The sequence below is a fragment of the Lactuca saligna genome, chromosome 7 (genome assembly GCF_052625555.1).
Source record: "Lactuca saligna cultivar CGN05327 chromosome 7, ASM5262555v1, whole genome shotgun sequence".
Lineage (NCBI taxonomy): Eukaryota > Viridiplantae > Streptophyta > Magnoliopsida > Asterales > Asteraceae > Lactuca > Lactuca saligna.
This window is the reverse complement of record NC_136423.1, coordinates 79,533,481-79,552,855: the sequence shown is the minus strand read 5'-3', so window position 1 is coordinate 79,552,855 and position 19,375 is coordinate 79,533,481. Positions and strand designations below refer to the sequence as shown.

The following is a 19,375-nucleotide window of genomic DNA, read 5'->3' as shown; positions in this document are numbered from 1 at the left end:
TAAACTTCATATTCAAGTAAAGATCTAAAAGTTAAACACATAACACAACGGTACATGCAACTATCCAATGGTTAAACGAGAGTTGACTTGTATCCTCCCCGAAAACATGAAAAATACGAAAGATATGGGGGTATGAAGCTCACCTTGGTGATGGATCGGTTTTGATGAGGAAGAATGGAGTGAGTTTTCGACCTTAGCTAGTTCCTTTGAAGAGATTTGTGGAGTTTTGGTGTTATAGGATCATAAACCCGAAAATAAAGTGGTTTTAGGGAAAGATCTTAGCATAATATGGAGTTAAACAACTTAAGTGTGAAGTAAACTTACCAAGTTATGATCCTTGAAGAGAGCTTCTTGAAAACACACACATCATCCACAAAAATTAAAGAAAAGAACGAGGGAGTTTCTTTGAGTTTGAGAGAGAATAAATTAAGGGTTTGAGTTTGGAAATGAAAAGTGAAGAGGTTATGGTGGTTGTTTGGCCGGATTTAAGGAGGAGAGGGAAGTGGTGGAGTTCTTACATGTTGGTGAAAGTTTTCATGCATGGATACATGATATGTAATTAACATGTTTATATGTGGTGTAATTGCGAGGTATCACAATTATAAACCACTTCTTATTTTATCTATTTATTTATATATTTATTTATTTATTTATGACCATAACCAATTAGAAGATGTATTTGGACCAAGGTTGGCCCAAAAATAATGGGCTTCGAATGTTGACTTGGTCCATGGAGTTTTCAGCACAATAATTTTATAGGAAGGGTATTGGCCCAATTAAGGGGTTTTCAGCCTCAAGAGATTAAATGAAGGAACTTTCGGCCCAAAATGAAGTCTAATTTAGGTTTTCGGACCATTAGAACCCAAGGGAGGGATTTTGGCCCAACAAGACCAAAAGGAGAATTATCGGCCTAATAGAGCCCAATAAGAAAATATTGGTCCAATAAAGGTTTTGGGTTGAGGATTTTTTGGCTAAGGCCCAAAGATGACTGGATTTGGCTTATTGGATCGAGTTTTAGGTCTTCACGTGGTTGCTTCAACTTGAACAACAATGTACGCAAGTATGAACTTAATATCATTGATGTTTGAATTTTGCTAAATGAAATGTTACAAAATCACACAAAGAGTTTTACTTGTACAAGGTCCAACTTCCTAACCGAAATTTGCTAGTTGTGACATGGATGGCTATCGTTAGTGCTTTTACACTGTGGCCCGATTATTCTTTTCTTCTTAAGGCATCGACCACCACGTTAGCCTTGCCCGGATGGTACTTGATCTCACATTCATAGTCGTTTAGCAGCTCGATCCATCGTCGCTGCCTCATGTTCGGTTCTTTTTTATTTAGGATATGTTGGAGGCTTTTTGTGGTCTGTGAAGATGGTGCACTTTGTACCGTATAGGTAGTGCCTCCAAATTTTTAGAGCAAAGACTACAACTCCCAGCTCGAGATCATGGGTGGTATAGTTTACCTCGTGGTTCTTTAGTTGTCTAGATGCGTAAGCTATTACTTTTCCACGTTGCGTAAGTACACAGTCTAACCCTTGGTTGGAAGCGTCACGATACACTACGAAATCTTCCGTTCCCTCTGGCAAAGACAACATCGGAGCACTGCAGAGGGCTTGCTTCAGGGTTTGAAAGGCAGCTTCTTGTTTCGTATCCCAGTTAAAGGGTATGCCTTTTTGGGTTAAGGTGGTGAGGGGTTTGGCGATCTTAGAGAAATTCTGAATGAACCTTCTGTAATAACCAGCAAGGCCCAAGAATTGCCTAATTTCCGTTGGTGTTCTCGGGGTTGCCCAATCCTCAATAGTTTTGATCTTGGAAGGGTCTACATGTATGTTGGATTAGTGTCTAAGTCCATAACTATTTTGGTATGTACTTGACCCGATGGTGCATGGTCCTTTTGGGTTGCCTTCACCAAAGCAACTTGATAGGATGAATTATGGAGAGAAAGGATTAAATATGATTTATTAATATATTATGAGAATAATATATTAAAAGAGAAATCATATTGTTTAATTAATATTAGTCAAGAATTAATTGATAATTAATTTTGTGGCTAAAAGAGATTAATTAAACTTAAGGGACTGGAACTGTAATTATAAGATAATTGCATTTGGGCTATGGATTACTTAATAATATATAAGTTGGAATAATTCTATGGGGAAGCCCATTAGAAATCGTCCAAGAGATATACCAAAGGAATCCATGGGCTGCTTAGGGCTTAAGCAGTCAAATTAGGGTTTCCTAGTTTAAAACCCTAATAGCCTACATGTATATATAGCACCCTTAAGCCCCAAAAATGGGGTGTTGAGATCCTCTAGGGTTTTGGACGATTTTGGGTAGCCTCCACTCTCCTTGTTCTTCATCCTCTTGCTCTTGGTGTTTTTGAACCATTAAAGGAGTGACATTTGTGACTCTAAGCTTTCTAAAGTCATTACAAGAAGGAATTGTGATTGCTATTGCTACATAACAATCAAGGTATGATCTAAACCCTAATTCATATGTTATACTGATTATAATATACTAGATCTAGGGTTTATAGTCTTGGATGAATTGCATGTACAATAGAGAAACCTAGATCCAAGCATTAGGGTTTGTATGAGCACATAGGATGTTCTTATGGCTAAAACCCATCACTGTATCCCTTATTCACTGACTACATGTCCCAAGAAACCCACTCTGCGAATCCAGAACTCGCATTTAGAGAATTTTGCGTACACCTTCTCCGCCCTTAGAGTTTCCAAGACCTGCCGTAGATGCTGGTCGTGCTCTTCCTTACTCCAAGAATAAACAAGTATGTCATCGATGGAAACAATTACAAAGTTATCAAGTAACGGTCAGTAGACTCGGTTCATGAGGTCCATAAATGCTGCAAGCGCATTCGTTAGACCGAAGGGCATAACCACGAATTCATAATGTCCATAACGGGTTTGGAAGGCAATTTTGGGGATATCTTCTTCCCGGACTCATAGTTGGTGATATCCGGACCTTAGATCTATCTTGGAAAAGTAATTGGCTCTTTGAAACTGGTCGAATAAATCACCAATCCAAGAGAGATGATATCGATTCTTGATGGTGAGCTTGTTTAACTCCTTATAGTCTATGCACATTCTGAAAAACCCATATGTGGCAACCCATTATTTTCGAATCTGTAAAGTCAACCTAAGTAAAAAATGTCCAATAAAAGTCAAATTTGTTGTTTTGATTTAACGTATTAAGGTAGATTAATAATCTCTATGTGTTTGAACCTTTTATTAAAAGTGTTGTGAAAATTAGAAGTAAAAACACTCAAAATCTGAGAATGCTCGAATTTTATCCAACTTCGGACCGAAAACCTTATTCGGCGGAAGACCCTTTTCGGCCGGAAACCCACGCATGGCCACTTGCCTCGGACCGCAAACTGTTTACGTCTGAGAACCCTCAGTCCTATCCACTCGACTCGCAAACCCATGCATGTGTCACATCACTTTATATCTTGCTATATATAGCTAGGAACGAAAACATATACTCACTTCTTCCCCTTCCAACTGAAAACACTTCTTTTTCTCTCAAGAACATCAATAGAAAACCCACCATTTTCTCTCAACTATCATCCGAACATCATTTGTATCTCCTTATGATCTTGCGAAAATCATCTTATTCACCTTAGGATCTTGCTAATTACACCTAGTGTTCTTCATACCTTCAAACAATCATCATCCATTTGGTTGATTTTCAACCAAAAATGCATGGATCATCTTGGTTTCAACAAGAACACCAAGAACACCACTTGAATCATCAAGTGGGCGAAAACTCAAGGCTAATCGATAACTCTCATCATCCTCACGATTTGCTTCTAACACTTTTATTTTGTAAGTGAATCTTACATATTAGGCTATTTCCTTAACATACTTGCCATTATATTCACTAATTATACACATATATATTGCGTGAATTATGATTTTGTTATGGGATCTAACTTGTGGAAATAACTTCCTATATCGAGCCTTCAATCGCATCACTCACATAAGGTGGGTTCATACCTGTACATTTTACCGTTTTTCCAATGTTTTTAGGGGGAGAATACAAGCAAAACACATAGTAATTGTGTTAACACTTAAATACAAATGCAAATAATCAAAGAAATCATATGCTTATATAAATATTGCTAAAACCATTTTCAAAAACTAATTAGATTGTTGTTTTATAAAAATCATATTCATTTGTATATTTATATATAATTAGGATTTAACAGACTTAGGACTATTATTATTACCTTAACTCCTATTACTTGTTTGGTTGTGGGCTTAGGGTAGGATCACCAGTCCGATTGTCAGTTAAATCATAATTATACATGCTAAATATATACATGAGTATTAAAATCTCATTTCAATAACATACATAACTCATTTGTATATGCTGAGCAAATGGGTCGTTTCTCCGAATCATTTACAGTACAAACAAACATACTAGTAAACTATAATATGTATAGTTTAGAGATCAATTCACACTATTTTCTAGGTCAAAGGAACATTACATGAATCAAAACATAAACACCATTACTTTCCATTACAAAGTACATTACTCATTTACAAGAACAAGAAAACATATATATATATATATATATATATATATATATATATATATATATATATATACTATACTATACTATACTATACTATACTATACTATACTATACTATACTATACGTAAACAAGTTAATATTAGAATGTGAGATACTACTTCATGGTACATAGCAAAACCCTTGCTAAGTCATGTTTTATAACCAGAGTCTCCAGAAGGGAGAACGTGAATTTGTGTATAGATCTATACGGGACTGACAATCCCGCACCTTGGTTGTTAGCTACAGTTGGGACCGGCATGTCTACGGATGACAAATGTCATAACTTTTTCGATGCCCTTTGTAGACGGACACTTGCACATGATTGTGGAAAGCGTTATGGATCGCCCACTACAAACATGTCAGAGATTTTCAACAATGTACTTAAAGGAGCTCGTTTTTTACCAATCACTTCACGTGTCTAACTTACATTCTATAGATTGGTTCACTACTTTGATGTCAGATGTCTTTTAGGATCAACTGGTCAAGCTAAAGGAGATATGTTTACACCCCATGTGCAAGATTTTTTCTCAAAATCAACAACTTGCACATCTTTTCCTTTTTAGGTAACCACCTTTAAAATTACTTTCGCTCGATTAAATGATTTTAAGTTGTGTGCAGTAGCTTTTGACATTGATGCTGCTTGTTTTACAAGCACATGGGGTGTAAACATATCTCCTTTAGCTTGACCAGTTGATCCTAAAAGATGCCTGACATCAAAGTAGTGAACCAAACTATAGAATGTAAGTTAGACACATGAAATGATCGGTAAAAATAAAATGTTACTCATTATAATTTACTAATATAAATAAATTTAGTAAAAAGAACAATGAATAGAAAACTGTTAGACACATGAAGTATGTGTAACGTCCTTTAGCTTGACCAGTTGATCCTATAGAAAACTAAAAATAAAAAAAATAAAATGTTACTCATTATGATCTACTAATATAAATAACTTTAGTAAAAAGAACAGTGACATGTGGTTGTGGACACAATATAGTGGTTAGCAAACAATGAATTAGACGAAGGACATTTTTTTTTTTTTCGTGAAAAATTAGACGAAGGATATATTTTTTTCTATTTGCGAAAAATAGATTTTCTATACATTAAATTAGAAACTACAAGGTTTTTGTAAATAAAATTTAAAAAATACCTTAAAAGCTCAAACAACAAAGACGGGTTAAATGAATCGAAACAAAGAGGCCCTAGACCCTGAACTATAAATGAATCGAAACAAAGAGCCCTGAACTACCCTAATCAATTCACTCGTTAATCACGTATTCACGTTCATCAGTCGTTCTCTCCGCTCACGCTCACTGTGTGTGTCGATCGTTCACCAAGGCCATCTGCATTCTTCCCGTTGCCGGCGTCTCCTTCCTCGATCTCCGATCAGGTAAGTTTCACCTCCGATTTGGTTTTCCTTTTTGTGTCGTTTTTCGTTTCTCATTAGCAAAGAAAACGCCTCTGTCATTTGTTCCGCTGTATTTGATTTGTTCCTTCGATTATTTCTACCTGTCGATTTTCCTTTGGTTTCCCTTCCACTGTATCTGATTTGTTCCTTTGATTATCATACCTGTGATGTTATGAAATATTGATTATCATACCTTTGATAGTGTATTTGAGAGTGTATGGATTGTACTGTGTTGATGAAAATTGATGAGATATTGTGTTAACAGGTATAGATTTGTGAAATTGATGAATTATGGATTAGAAGTTAGTGAAATTGATGAAATGTGGATGAAATATTGATCAAACTGATAAATTTTCCCTCAAAAGCTAATCCAAAAAAGTCCTTTTACAAAAAAGACTTTTGAAGGTAAAACGTAATTAGTTCTTAAGGTTTCAGAACTGTTCTTTTTCTCTCACAATTCTCTCTGCTGCTCTCTCACAATCCAGGAATGGATCATCTAAAGCTCACGTTTTGGGGTAACTAATCTCCTGCTCTATTTCACTCGTCCTTTTAATTTATGATCGTTAGGTTTTCTTTTTTTGATTTCCTTTTCATTTATGCCATTCGGGTTTTTCTTTTCCTATGCAAATTTGCATCTTTTTTGTCTTTGATAACGCAAATCTTCACTTTCATATACATTAATGATGCTCATCGTTTTCTTTTGTTCCTGTTGCATGTTTTTTATGTTTATGTTTTCATGTGGATATTGGACTCTTCATATATAGACTCTACTCTGTAGCAAAACCAAAAAGGAAATGAAGAAGTATTTTCGTTTGCAAGCAGCCATGGTTGGTAAAGAAAAGTGTGTTCTTGCACACATTCATCCGAAGAACCCGCCACAAGAGCTATTGATTTCATTTGACCAAAACTTTCAACTCTTCCACAAGGCTAGAAATGTCATTGTTCGTTTAACCGGATATAAATTTGAAAAGAAAGGTTAGTTTGGATAATTTTAATTGAGATACAATTATATCTTAATATTTATGTGTTGGTTTGATATTTTAATTTTACTTTGTTATATTTCTTCATCTTTTAACACCCTAACATGATGTGATATTATTTTTCTATTATGCCACAGTAGTAGTAGTGTGGTTTTGTGTCCGAAATGATGAGTTTTTTTTGGTCAAATTTTAAATCATAAATTTTATGCTGAATATTTAACAGGAAACTTTCTTGGTGGATGATGTTTTTGCGTGTTGCTGGGATGATCTTTTGTAGTTTGTAGTTTGTTGATGCATATATTGCTATTGTTGATATTGCTGGGAATTGATATGATAGTTTGTAAATAGATTCCTCTTGATGGGAGATGTTTTCTATTTTGTTATTTAAAAGTGGCAGGTGTTTTAATTAATAGTTGGTTATTTAAAAGATGAAGTTTTTATTAATCCAACAATAAGAGTTTGGTATCATCATCTATTAATCCAACAATAAGTTTCTATTAGGTTATGGTTTTGATCTTTTGGTATTACTAGTGTTAATTTAGTTATTTTCTCATTTATTGTGTGTCTTGATGGGTGGTTTTAACCACTCTAATAGTTATTCATAATGTAGTATGACATTATACTTATGTATCATCCACCCGAATCACATGGAAGAAGGTTTGAAGAATGAACATGTTAAAACAAAATCAAAATGGAATGTTAAGTTATGACTTGGGATTCTCCTTAAGGTCTTTTCATATGAGTAATAACCACCATCCTTGCGTTGAGTAAGTATTTAGACTTTATCCATTAACATATTTCATTTACATCTAAGTATATTCATATAACAATAATATTTAATACACGTTATGCTATCATTTTTAAAACTCCTTTTTATCTTTATAACATAACTGTAATAATTCACAATTTCAATTACCAATTTCATAAATGCAATTGGGTTTTGAACATACGTAATTTCACATATCCACAATATCTTTTCATGACATGTATCCACTTTAAATAATCATATGTACTCACGTGTGAGACTAGGTAGCATCTAGTCTCTAACCCACTATCTTTAGACTAGGTAGCATCTAGTCTCTAACCCACTATCTTTGCAAATCCACTTCTTGCATCATACATATCACATACCATCATTGACATTTTCCATCGTTAAAGGGTTCTATAAGAATTCTACAACATTCTTTAGGTATTTCATTACCTAAAGTCGCATTATGCAACTTTTTATATTAAAGCAACCTACTTTGACTTTGAAATATTATATTGTACTTTAAATATTATATTAGTCACTTTAATACTATTCCAAACTTGTTTCGATAGCCAAACATGATTCACTTACTTTATTTACTTTAGAGTAAATTACACAAATGGTCCCTATGGTTTAGGGTAATTTGCGCATTTGGTCCCTAATTTATATTTTTAACTCGGAAGGTCCCTATTGTTTGTTTTTGTTACGCGCTTGGTCCCTGTCATACATAAAAAAACTATTGTACCCTTGATTTTTTAATCTATTTAAATAAACAGACCCCCAACCGCACCCCTCTCACCTTACCTTACCCGCCCTATCATTTTTTCCTATTTAAATAATAGTCGTTTTGGATAAAACAAGGACCAAACGTGTAACAAAAACAAACAATAGGGACCAAACGCGTAACAAAAACAAACAGTAAAGACCTTCCGAGTTAAAAAAATAAGTTAGGGACCAAACGTGCAAATTACCCAAAACCATAGGGACGATTCGTGTAATTTACTCTAAAAACAATACAAATGTTTGTAAATAAGAAATAAAATTATACGAATTAGAAAAATGTATAACATATATAAGGTGAAAAAAGACAGAAAACGAGTGTTAAAATCAAAGGATGTGAATGTGATAACAACCAACCATTTTTCACATAATACTTTTAAATGCAGATAAAGTCTTGATAAATGTAAACCTTACACCCCAGTGACCTAACTCGTAACTTGACACTGACCGAACCCGAAAATAGACGGGTTTGGGTTGAGATTTTTGACCCGCCAACTCGTTTATTTCATGGGTTGAGTTGGGTTATCTGTTTGGGTTCGCAAGTCAATCCACCAACCCGTGTGTGTGTGTGTGTGTGTGTATATATATATATATTACATTTCAAAAAAATGAAATATTTAATTATTAATGAAATTTGATTTCCATCCGTATTCGTAATATTCCGTATCATTGTATTCCTTCCGCATTCGTATGTGACTAATCTGTATTTGCGGTTCGTTAATCAGAAAAAGAAAAAATACGTGACGTTATTTTCACGAGTCACGAACGAAGAACACATCCACTTTCTATGAATGTTTTCATTTTTCATTTTTATTTGGGTGTTATTGATTTCATGAATTTATGTTGAAAACTTTTTTTTGATGTTAATTACATTAATCATTTTATGAATTTATGTTGAAAAAACCTCTTTTTTTAAAATGTGTTGTTTATTTATTAAACGGGTTATATGGGTTGGATCGCACCCATTAAGTTGTAAACCCGCGAATCCATATGCTTAAACGGGTTATATGGGTTGGGTTGGGTTGGGTTGAGGTTTCCAACCCACCAACCCGTCAACCCATATATTATATGGATTGGATTGAGTTTATGTTTTCTGACCCGTCAACCCACCACCCGTCAACCCAAACCCAACCCAATTGCCAAGCCTACCCGGTGCATACGCAAACAAACATACACAATCACAATATTTAAAACAATATAGCAAGATGAATGTTGCAAACAACACCCCTGGATGCAATTTTAGAATTTCCAATGTATTGCCGCATTTCAAAGAAGACAGACAATAGGTAAATACATAAACAGAAAAACTATTCAATCCAATTCAGATACATGTAGCACATAGACTACCCAAAAACATAGTTCTAGCCTGCATATTAATTGCTACCAGTCTTCCTATTAACAACATTAAAAATACATGACAACTTAAACCTAGACCAGCACTTACACGTCCTCACAATTAGAAGCACACATCTCTACAGGCAGAGAACACAGTATCAAACAACCATGATGAAACACATACCGAAACAACCTCTGCAATGATAATAGAATTGAATATAACATTCCAATTACCTTACAACACGAACGAAAAAAAAAATCAGCACAGATCATAGAATTGAAAATAATAAATAAACAAACAAACAAAGCATGAAACCATGGGAAACAATAAAAAACAATGAATATCATCAAAGGTAGATAAAATTGAATATTCGCCTTATTATCCAAGCCAAAATAGAGTCCAAATTTTTATCAGAAAAAACCCTAACGACATAAATGAAAAGCAAGACCGAAACAGAGCGTATCGATATCGAAATAGACATGATAATGATAAGAGATGATGTGTTACGCCAACAGTTATTCATTGTTGCGGATGGATCGGACGGATAGGGAGCGCGGGGAAGTGTGTGTTATCGATAAAAAATAAAGTTAGGGTTCGGAGGAAACGAAATTATAAAGGGATTGCGGGACTGTGACACGCTAACTCGCATACCACCATTATATATTATATACATTATATTATATATATATATATATATATATATATATATAATTAAATCCAAAGGACTTATGAACAGTGAAGTTTCATATATAAGAAATTGGCCACCAAAGTTTTTGAATTTCATTGTTAGCCACAATATTTTGAAGGATTTGTAATTTAGTCCAAAAACGATAGTGCCGCGTACCCTTTTCGAGTTTATATATTAAAAATCCTAGCTTTTGTGAACAGTGTCTTTTGCTCTTTTGCGTACTTCAAAATTTTGCCTTGCACTTTTTAAAGTTTAGAGTTTGGCCACATTACTTTACAGGACATTTTATGGAATTCAGATTTTACTCATAGTTTGTGTACATCGATACTTTTCGTCTTTGTATCTTTGCACCGTCTCTGGCGTCCAATCGAACTCTTGCACCGCCTTTTGATATCTTTCTCCAAATTCTTTGGCCTACTCTTTAATTTCTTCGTTTCCAAATATTATGCTTTCACTTTTCCACTGAGTTGTCGTCAAACCGCTTCGGCTCTTGATTTCCGTCGCCGACAATGGTTTTTGCTTTGTTGCTTGGATTTAGGGTACGTTATTTGTTAGGGAAAACTGTAATAAAGTCCCTATATATTGGTTTCATAATTCATTTAGTCCATATATATTTTTTTATTCAATTAAGTCTCAAATACCGGTAATTGTATTCAATTTAACCCTTTGACTCGGCCAACAGGTTATCCAACTTTCAAAAATTACATTTTTGGCCCATATTTCAAAACTTATTACAAATTTGGTCCAAAATTTACACTTTTGACCCAGATTTTAAATTTTATTACAAATTTGGTCCAAACTTAACCTTTTTTTGCCCAAATTTTATAATTTATTATGAATTCATCATAACTTTAGTTTTTTTTACAATCTTTTTTCTCAAAGAATTGTTTCTAATATGTTTTTTCTTTATAAAATCATATTTATACAAAAAAAAACGTATTTTCACATAAAAATCTTATAGTTTCTATATAAAAACTTTTTTTTAAAAAGTTCTTTGTATATGAAATATCTAGTTATAAAAATATGTATTTATTAAGTATATAAATATATACAAATCCGTTTTTATAAAAAAATGTATACAAAAACATATTTTACAAAAAAAATGTATACAAACACCTATTTTATCTATATTTTTTTTAATAAATCGTGTTTGTTTACATTTTTTTATAAAAACGTATTTGAATAATTTTTTATATAATACGTGTTTGTATACATTTTATAAAATGTATACAAACACGATTTTATAAAATATATACAAACACGTATTATATACAAAATTATTCAGACACGTTTTTATAAAATGTATACAAACACATATTATATAAAAAATTATTCCAACACGTTTTTATAGAAAAAATATATATATAAAAAAAAGCATGATTTTATAAAAAATATATATACATACTCACCTATAAAAAAAATACCAACAAAAAACCGTCTCGTGGGAACCGGGATCATCAACTAGTTATATATTAAAGCGCATGGTATGTTTTAACAGTGATGTTTGTAACTTTTGACTTTTGCCACATATTTTTTACTTTTTAGAAATATTGGCCGATTTGTTTTATTTGTTTTTTCATCTTGCCACAAAAGTTTAATAAGTTGTCGAATTTCGTTCATTGACTAGGTCAAAGCCTGGTTTCGTGTGTGAGGCAGTCCATCACCAACTCAAATACCTTTGGAAGCTTTGGATAAAATTCCACCGCCTATATGTTCCAATAACCAGCAGTTTTACTTTTTTAGAAAATTGGCCCATTTGTTTAATTTGTTTTTTCATCTTGCCACATAAGTTTAATAAATTGTCGAATTTCGTTCATTGACTGGGTTAAAGCCTGGTTTCTTGTGCAAGGCGGTCCATCACCGACTCCAATACCTTTGGAAGCTTTGGATAAAATTCCACCGCCTCTATGTTCCAATCACCAGCGGAATTTTTTTTGGACTTGCCTTGCTTTTAAAGTCAGCTACCGTTCTTTAGCCACTCACCTTTGACACCATTTCGAGCCCTAAATCGGTTGAAGGAATACATCTTTGTTACGAATGAATGGAAGTAATTATATTCCAAAATTTGGTCCTCTGCTTCAGAAATCTCTGTCGCTCTCGAACCATAAAGCACCGCCTCTCAGCAATTTAGATGCTTACTGCTATCTCTGAACCCCAACTTGATTTTGTGCCCTAGTCCTCACTCTATTTTGATTTGGCATTGCGGCTCCTCGGATTTGCATCTTTAGGTTTGATTTTATCCCCTAATCACTCGATTTGGATTTGCTTCGTTGGCGACCCAACGCTACTAGAAATTGAGAGGGAAGGGGAAAGACGAACCGAAAGACTGAGGGTGAGTCGAACAGTAAACCATTACCAGAAATGTCATCGAACTTTATAACTTCACGTCTCCACAGCCATATCCATCAGGTATGAAAAATCAAGCTTTAAGTTACTCTTTTTTTATAAACCTTCTGGGTTTGGTCATTCTCAAAATTCTCATTTCTTATCAGTCTACCCTGAATTCTATTAAAAATTAGAGGTGTAGGGTTTAAAGTAGCACGCTTCATATTCCACATGACAAATTATTAAGAAATTTCATTCTTATTTAATTTTTTAATCAGAAATCAATTCCATGGTTTGGAATACATATTGAACCATCTTGTAAATCTATTTTGGGTTTTATTGACCAATATTGAGACATTATTATTTATATATTTCTAGAAATTATCTTTTTCTTAATTTCCCCGACAAATTGTATGGGTTGACCACACAGAACTGTTGAGTGTCAGCAATACTCTGTCCAAAAGAATTTTCGTATATAGTTTTCATTAGTTTAGAAGATAAAATAGCTAAAGGGAGACCAAAATGATAGTAAACAGTTTACACAACATTGAACGTATAGAATCAACTGCATGGTTTCAATTTTGGTTTCAAAATGTAACCAAGAAATATGAATCAACTAGATTTCCCTGTTAACGAAATGATGTTCATCACTGCTCAATACAAGATAATCGAAAAATTCCCAAACAAATATGATTTTCTTCATATGAAACTTAGGTTTCATGCAATCATTGCGAAACAACAAGATGAAGTCTGGTCCCTTATCAAGATTGTTCGGGTGATAAGTGTGACAAAATATGTGATGTTCGAAAATTCAATTCAGAACTTTCGTTATCATGTTGTAAGGTAAAACAACGTTGCTTGTGATTTTTCAGTAGCTGATTTTCCACTAATGAACTTAAATGACCTTATTTAAGTTGCATTGATCTTAAAAGATATGGATTCTTCGAAGCTTCAAGGTACAAGCCAAGAAGTTTTAAGACTTGGTCTGGGTCACAACAAAATCTTCATAGACAATTACTATGATTTTCTAGCTTTGACCGATATCGAATTATCTACTGCAATGGGGAAGGAAGTGAAGGTTGATATGGAAGCTGTGAAATCTCAAGTAGAACTGAAGAAGTTTGCTGATGGGGAGATTTGTTTGAAGACAATAGGAATGGTCTTTTTGGGAAAAGTCAAGAAAGGAAAAGCCAAAAGATTTTTATTCCAAGCTTCTGAGGTTGAGAGATATACCACTGCTCAGTATACAAATTTCATTGTTCGTATGAATAACTGCAAGAAGAATAACGAAGGAGATAAAGCTAAGTTAAAGAAGGTTATGACGTAGTATTCTGAGATTCGTAGAATGATGTATTTTGCCGCACAGATTCTCATCAACTGAGAGTTCGACATTATTACAAAGGGGGGGATTTTTAGATCGAAAATGTTGCAATATGTCGAATGTGTATAGCTAGTTTAGTTATGTATTTACGGAGGTACAATTGTTGCGAAGTCGAAAGTTTATCCCTTAGTATTTTTTGTACTTTCAATACTCCTGTAAATAGGAGTTATACTTAGAGTTTAGATATGAGTTTTTCCATGTTCTTTTTTTGTAACACTCTTCGTGTTATTGCAAGTAATGTGAGTTGAAGCCATATTATATTTAGATCTCGTGTTCTTATTACTTGTTTACTCTGATTTCATTCCAATACTCGATTATTCACTTCTACATAACTCTTAACTCAATGAGAGAGAGGTAAGGTAACTCATGACTTAAGTGAATTTAGTAGCCTAATTGGGAAGAAATGATTTGTATATATCGAATCAGTAAGGCTTCACTATAGAGTCGTCGATGATTTGGAAAACATGTTGCAGCATGCTTCTAAGGACACTTAGCTAGTTTATAGCTAGTTTCGTTATGTATTTACTAAGGCACAGTTGTTGCGAAGTCGAAAGTTTAGCCCTTAGTATTTTTTGTACTTTCAATACTCCTATAAATAGGAGTTATACTTAGAGTTTAGATATAAGTTTTTCCATGTTCTTTGTTTGTAACACTCTTCGTGCTATTGAAAATAAATCGAGCTAAAACCATATTATATTTAGATCTCGTGTTGTTATTACTTCTTTACTCTGATTTCATTCCAGTACTCGATTATTCACTTCTACATAACTCTTAACTCAATGAGAGAAGAGTAAGGTAACTCATGACTTAAGTGAATTTAGCAGCCTAATTGGGAAGAAACGATTTGTATATATCAAATCAGTAAGGCTTCACTATAGAGTCGTCGATGATTTGGACAACATGTTGCAGCATGCTTCTAAGGACACTTAACTAGTTTATAGTTTAAAAGTTTATCCCTTTCCCCATGATTCATTAGTGAGACCAGCAGCAAACGAACATCTCGATTATTGACAAGAGATAGAAAAATAAAAAGAAATAGACAAAAATTATTTTGTGTTTTTGATTTTCTTAAACAAAAGGAAAATATTTTTGAATTTTAGGTTTTTTCTGAAAAATAAATTAAAAACATAAAGAAAAAATCTTTTTGGATTTTAGAAAAATAAAGAAAAACAAAAAAAATAAGCGAAACAAATAAGTATACATAATATACAAAAGGATACAGATGTTACAATCGAAAGTTCGCCTTTTGGTTTATGAAGCGAAATAGACCGAGCGTTCGGTACAATTCGGTTCCCGAAAAATTCGCAACCAAAATAGACCGAGCACTCGCTTTATTTCGTTTGTTAAATTTTAATGAGCAAAAGCAAAAGTAGTTTCGGTAATGATTCAATTTATGGAACCGAAAGAGATTTCTGTACTGATTCGACTTCCATCATTCCTAAGCCTTGGAGTATTTTGTTAAAAGTTGCTTCAGGCAATGCTTTTGTGAATATGTCTGCCAATTGATCAGTTGAAAGGACAAAGTGTATTTCGACGTTACCATTTTCCACATGATCCTTAATGAAGTGGTACCTCAGTGTGATGTGTTTCGTCTTTGAGTGTTGCACTGGGTTGTGACATATATGGATTGCGCTTTCTGAGTCACAGTAGAGTGGGATTCGCTTCATGTTTAGGCCATAGTCTCTTAAATGACTTTGAATCGATATGAATTGTGAAGCACATGATGCAGCAGCTATATATTCAGCTTCGATTGTGGATAAGGATACACACGTTTGTTTCTTGGATTGCCAGCTGACTAGTTTTCCATCGAGAAATTGACATCCTCTAGTAGTGCTTTTCCTATCTAGACCACATCCTCCAAGATCAGCATCTGGAAATGCTTGAATAAAGAATCCTGATTTCACTGGATACCGTATGCCGAGAGATAAGGTTCGCTTCAGGTATCGAAAGGAGTTCTTGACTGCCAACATACGAGGTTCGCATGGATTTACTTGAAACCTGGCACAATAACAAATGGCAAACATGATATCTTGTCTACTAGTTGTTAGATACATCAATGAGCCTATCATTTGTCGATAGAGAGTCATATCAGCAGTTGGTTTTTCCAGAGATGGAGTTAGTTTCATTATGAAAGCCATTGGAACCTTCACTCTTGACTCACCCATCATTCCAAACTTTGCCAGCGAGGTCTTTGTATAACCCTCTTGATTGATAAAAGAAAAGCCTTCACGTCCCTGTCTTATGTTCAATCCAAGGAAAAAGTTAATTGGACCCATTGAACTCATCTCAAATTTAGTCTCCATCAACTTCAGGAATTCAGCTGTTAGGCTAGGATTCGTAGAACCAAAGATGATGTCATCGATATAAATTTGGACGATCATTAAATGGTCACCCTCTTTCTTGCGAAAGAAGGTTGGGTCAACCGAACCTTGTTTAAACTTGGACATTGATAACATAAAAATCTCTTAGATCGATTAGATCTTTGAAACAGGTATATAAAGAATGTAAAGCAATGTAAAGCAATACTCAAGAATGGATTTGAATGTGTTGAATGATTAGAACTTTCAATCCTCAGCAGAGCTCGATGAAGAACTTCCGCTGTAGAGGATTCTAGGGTTACAAAAAGATATCTTCTACAATTACACCGTAAAAACCCTGATCTTTCAGTTACGTAAAAGATGCATGCAAACATCTATTAATACACAAACCCTAGAAAATAAGATACGGATGGACAGGCACATACCGCATAAAAGATGGGCTAGGAAGCGAGCCCAATACGCAACACCAAGTACCCAACAATCTCCCCCTTTGCGTCAATTGGGGCGAGACCTCACTCCAGCTTGCTTGCCCCCACAGCACTGGCTTTCTTGACTGTCTTGAACAGGCAGGGGATGATAGCAAGAAGTGTTTGACGGAAGTGAATGTACCAGTTTATCATATCATTGAAGTACTTTTTATCACTATCCGTGTTCTGCTTGCAACGATTGATTATACCCAGAACATGCTCCAGACAAGTAGTGGTGTAGAGATATTTGTCAGCCAAAGCAAACAGGCATTTCTGACCTTCTGCTCTAGTGAACATGACAGAGTTCTGTTTTGGGTCAATCTTCCCCATCTTCATTCGGTTTATATCGCTAGCAGAACCGACTGGAGTGATGATGGGCTTCTTCCTCAAGATATTAGCAACCTCTTGATCAAGCTTAGCCACCTCCAAAATATAGCAAACTAACATTCTCTTGAAATGGTCTATGATCAGACCATATTCAGCTTCATTGACAAGAAGAATGTTGTGCAGAACGATCCAATCATGAGGGTTGAGGTTGGGAAGATCAGCCAGAGAGATGGAATGCTCAGATTTTTCAGATCCCCTCAAGACCTTGAATCTGACATTGACAAAGTTACCTTCACGAACAGGCTTGAGTACCCGAACGTTGGTTATCTTCTGTGCGCTCCAAGTTTGGTACTGAGGTTGATCAGTCCTCAGGTAATAGTCTATAAGCTCCATATCCACCTTCGGGTGAGGATGGGGAACTTCAGCTATATGAGCGAACGCATGGAAGATGAAGGCCTTTCGGGTCAGGGGCATGTCGAATTGGGAATCGACTGAGTTGACACGGTCTAGGGAGATGACCGGTTCTAGCCACAGAGTGCAAGGAGACTCAATGGCTTCTTTGATGAGCACTTCGAGGGTCCAAGGAGGAAATAAAGTTTTCCTGCTTTCAAGGAGATCATGAGCCTCCTTTATCTTCCTCTCCTTGGCCTCGGCTTCCGTGACTATTCGAGCATTTTCATCCAGCTCTCTCTCTCTCTCTGGTCTGCTTCCTGACCAAGCTGACAATCGGTTCTTGATCATCACTTTCATCACTGTCGTCGGCAATTTGTTTGGCTTTGGCTTGAGCACTCAAACCAGATGAAGGACCAGATGTTGGTTTGGGTGCTTTCGGAGGGACAAGTGATGAAAATGGAATAGATTGAGGTATGGAACTTGGAAGGGGTTTCTGTTGAGCTGTGGACTTCTTCTTTTCTCCCCCTTGTTTCGGATGGTCCTCCTGCTCAGGAATGCCTTCAATTCGGCTAAGTAGGGCAAGAGCAGGAGCGAGCTTCTCTGCAAGACTACACCTCACCGAATAGTTGAGGATCGGATCATGGGCTTCAATGATGTTAGACAGAGCTCTGTGGACATCTGAAACACAACTCTTGACCACAGCTTTCTCAGACCGAAGAAAATCGATCTCCTTCTCGGTTTGGGAGAGCTGATGAGTTGCCAAGGTAAGCTCGGAAGACTTTTGGGCAAGCTCTTCCTTTGTTGTAGATTCGGCGGCAAGAGTGGCTTGGAATGAGAGAAGACAATCCGCAACCGAAGACTGAAATGATTGGTTGTCTTCTTTGAGTTTTTGGCGGAAGTTGGCAAATTGATCTTTTTCCGTTTCGAAGGAATGGACCAGCTTCTCCACAATGGTACGGATCTTCTTAGTGTTCGTCTCTGATGCCGCCTGTAAATACGGCGTCTTGAAATAGTTTTTCGACTTTTTCGGTCGCTACAACACTAGCCTTCGTGGATTTATCAATGGCAGCAGCAGCTGTGCTGATAGAGGCTTCATGTGCTTTGGAGAGTGACTCCACCATACTTTGAATAGCAGCCTCTGAAAAGTGAGATGTTAAGGAGGAGGAAGAAGCCACAAGATTGTCAATCTTCTCGTGGAGTTCCTTGATGTGCTTTTTGGTGACCGGAGCATCATCATCATCATCATCACTCTGAAGTTGATAGGGGCTGTAGTAGATGGAGTCAAAAACGGTATCCTCCCCTCTCAGAAAGGTTTCGGTTTCAGCAGATGGAGTGGGAGATAAGGGTGCAATGAGTGGTTCGGTAGTGATAGTGTGTTCGGGTGCAGGTGTAGGTTCGGGTTGTGAAGTAGAAACCCCCGTATCAGATACGTTGGTTAGAACCTCACGGGTGGTAGTGGTAGTGGCTTCTGTAAAAAGTGGTGGGGGAAGGGTGGTTGTTGTGGTTTGAAGAGAAGTAGTTATGGGGGGAATGGAAATAGAGGAGGTTATGATGGGAATGGAAGAGGTGGGTATAGGAGAAGGGGAAGGAGGTTTTGATGAAATATGTACCTCATGATCAGG

The 19,375-nt window shown here is 35.5% G+C and overlaps 2 long non-coding RNA genes across 3 annotated transcripts; both read left to right on the top strand.

The window, feature by feature from the left end:
• The first annotated feature begins 5,802 nt into the window (after window positions 1–5,802).
• Window positions 5,803–7,400, top strand: LOC145003921 (uncharacterized). Of its 2 annotated transcripts, XR_013662197.1 has the most exons (5): window positions 5,804–5,992; window positions 6,276–6,415; window positions 6,496–6,525; window positions 6,775–6,985; window positions 7,214–7,400. It is a non-coding gene; the product is annotated as an uncharacterized LOC145003921 (long non-coding RNA). The 2 variants fall into 2 exon arrangements; XR_013662196.1 differs by having other exon boundaries at window positions 5,803–5,992; window positions 6,276–6,525.
• Window positions 7,401–12,190: 4,790 nt separating this feature from the next.
• On the top strand, window positions 12,191–14,512 carry LOC145003937 (uncharacterized). The gene is made up of 2 exons (XR_013662209.1): window positions 12,191–13,710; window positions 13,800–14,512. It is a non-coding gene; the product is annotated as an uncharacterized LOC145003937 (long non-coding RNA).
• Window positions 14,513–19,375: the final 4,863 nt, after the last annotated feature.